The sequence below is a fragment of the Suncus etruscus genome, chromosome 3 (assembly GCF_024139225.1).
Source record: "Suncus etruscus isolate mSunEtr1 chromosome 3, mSunEtr1.pri.cur, whole genome shotgun sequence".
NCBI classification, from domain to species: Eukaryota; Metazoa; Chordata; class Mammalia; order Eulipotyphla; family Soricidae; genus Suncus; species Suncus etruscus.
In genome coordinates this window covers 161,718,642-161,721,809 of record NC_064850.1, presented here as the reverse complement: position 1 = coordinate 161,721,809, position 3,168 = coordinate 161,718,642, and the positions used below count along the sequence as shown (strand labels likewise).

The window sequence follows — 3,168 nt, the reverse complement described above, 5'->3', positions numbered from 1 at the left end:
GAATGAATATAATTTTCATAATTACTGAAAAAAATATCAATATTTTATACTGCCTCCTAAAAGAATGAGATGGGATTGGAGATGGGATGATACTTTGGATAGGATGCTTGCTTGCCTTGCACATGGCTGACCTAGGTTCTATCCCAACAGTTTATAGGGTCTGTCAAGCTGCACCAGGATTGATCCTTAAACACAACTAGGTGTGGTCAAACTCCCCTCAATTTACCAGATAATAATGGATTATAGGCTTACTAAAATAGACTAAAGTTGGGGCTGGATTGGTACTACACTGGGTAGGACACTTGCCTTTCATATGGCAGACCCAGGTTTAATCCCTGGTTTCCCATATGGTCCTCTTAGCTCGCCAGGAGTTATTCCCAAGTGCAGAGACAAGATTAACCCCTGAGTACCACCAGCTGTGACTCAACCTTCCCAAAGGAAAGAAGGATTAGGGGCTGGAGCTATAGCACAGTGCTAGGGTGTTCACCTTGCATGCAGCTGACCCAGGACAGACCAGGGTTCAATCCCCAGCATCCTATATAATTCCCTGAGCCTGCCAGGAGTGATTTCTGAGTGCAGAGCCAGAAATAACCCCCTTGGTGTAGCCGGAAGGAAGGAAGGAAGGAAGGGAGGAAGGAAGGAAGGAAGGGAGAGAGGGAGGGAGGTATGGAGGGAGGGAGGGACGGAGGAAGGGAGGAGGGAGGGAGGGAGGGAGGGGGAAGGAAGTGAAGAAGAAGGAAGGGAGGAGGAAGGAAGGAACGAAAAAATGTAAAAAGACAGAAAGAAAAAGAAAGGAAAAGAAAGGAAGGAAGAAAGAAGAAAAAGGGAAGGAAGGAGAGAGGGAGGAAAAGAAAGACAAAAGAAAAAAGGAAAGAAAAGATCATTTAATATTTTTCCTGGCTGTCTGCTCAGAAATAGCTCCTGGCAGGCAGGGGGGACCATATGGGACACCGGGACTCGAACCAACCACCTTTGGTCCTGGATCGGCTGCTTGCAAGGCAAATGCCGCTGTGCTATCTCTCCAGGCCCTCATTAATATTTTTATAAAAATATATTCTTAGTGTAAGTGCTGCCATAGTGAGCACTATTTTTTTTTATTTTATTTTATAGGAAAGGTGAGTGGCAGCTACAAGTACTGGTGGCTTGCGCTGTCAAAGACTCTCCAGTTTACTCTCGCATGCAGTTGGAGATCCCATGGCCACTATTAGCCACAGACCTTGGGAACATGCTAGTGAGCACTATTTTCATGAGAATATAGAAGAGATAGGAAACTCAAATTTTATAGCTTTATGGTAACCATTAAAATAGGGAAAATAATATTTTAAAAATATTATACATATAATTAAGTTTTTGAAGTCTAGATAAGTGGTATTTACTATCATTGACTTAATAGCTTTTAAGTTTTGTGAGTTTTGGTGATGTGTTTTCTGAGTCTTTTAACAGCTAACTATTGACATATTACATTGTAGGCTTGAATAATTGGTGATCCAGAAAACATTTACATGATTATTTACATTCAATATTTTTTAAATTAAAACTAGGGAATAGACCATGGGGAAAGTTTTTTTTAAACATTTTTAATAATTTTATTCATTTAGAGAATAAATTCATTTATTCATTTCTAGAATGGTTGAATATCAAAAACACTAAATTTTGAATGTATTTTCCCATTATATCATATGTAGTATGATATACTACAAAAATATGCAAAAAATCTATAACAGATTTATTAAATATCTGAATACAATGGAAAGGCTTAACTGTATCCTATGCAATATAATATGTTTCAGAATTTTGTTTTTCATTACATTTAGTGGTGCTAAGGCTGACTCTTGATTCTGCTCAGAGATCACTCCTGATGGTGCTTATAGGGCCATATGGGGTGCTATGATAGAACCCAGGATTGAATCTGGGTTGGGTTGACTTTTGCAAGGTAAGTACCCTACCCACTGTCCTGTCTCTCTGGCACCTCAGTTTTCAAAATTTTTGTAGGATTTTGAGCTCATACCTTCAGTGATGAATGCTAAATGATCTTGTAGTCAATATTTAAGTTACCAGAAAACTTAAGTATCAAGATCTCTCTCTAACGAAGATTTGACAATTTAATTTTACTAGATAAAATGATTGTAGATCTCATAGAAAAGAGTATATTGTTAGATTTATTTACATTTAAAAAGTAATTTAGAATTGATTGGTACTTATCTATAATAGTTTATACTTTTATAATTATATTCTGATCAGATTGTTGGTTCTTGAAGTGATAACTCTTTGTGAAATTAAATATAAACTATTTTACTCATGATTTATAAATATTTTTGATCTCTCACTAGGTTTCAAAATATTGTTAATAATCATGCCAGAATATAGGTCAGAGTCTTCCTGTTCTTTCATTGTAGATGAGCAAGCCAAAAAAGGTAAATTTAACTTTATATGCTATAAGTATTAATATAAGTCAAGTCTCATATAGAAAGAAGTTGAAAATACTGTAGTCTTCTCCATAATAAGGGTCACAAAACTTCATTGGAACCAGAAAGGTGATGTAGGCAAAGAAGTGAGTTATTTTAGGAAAATAAAATCTCTATGGATTTAATCACTTTCATTATTAGTACTGCTTTTCTGCAAATGGCAGTATGGTAGGTAGGATAAAAATGGTATGCTGGAGTCAGCTTTTACTGTATATGTAGGCAATTGTATATTTAGCTTTTCACCTATTTTCATTTTATTGCTTGAAATAGGCTATGGTGATGCTACTTATCTAACAAATAGCTATTAAAATTTTAACAGCAAATACAATTTTATTTTTAAAACTCTGTGATATGTTATCTTACAACTTTGCAGCCAGAACCTCCGTATTTATTATTTTATAACATGTTAGCAGTATCATGTTTTTGCAGGATATAAAACAGAACTTAGCAAATTACAGCATGGGCCTAATCAGAACAGGTGAATTTACATTTTAATGAGTTGTTAAAATAAGATAATAAAATAAATAGTGGGCTGGAAAAATAGTGCCTTGCATATGCCTAAACCCAGGAGACCCAGGAGAAAATTCTGAGCACTGCCTGGTCTGGCCCCCAAACCAAATCAAACCAACAAATATAAATAAAAAAGAGTAATAAATATACAGAGAAACATCACAACTTATAATTTTTACTATCTGGGGCCAGA

General features: G+C 35.7%; 1 non-coding gene across 1 annotated transcript; it reads right to left on the bottom strand.

Annotated features, from left to right (window-relative positions):
* Positions 1–1,102: 1,102 nt before the first annotated feature.
* On the bottom strand, positions 1,103–1,231 carry LOC126005006 (small nucleolar RNA SNORA44). Its single transcript, XR_007494193.1, has one exon. It is a non-coding gene; the product is annotated as a small nucleolar RNA SNORA44 (small nucleolar RNA).
* Positions 1,232–3,168: the final 1,937 nt, after the last annotated feature.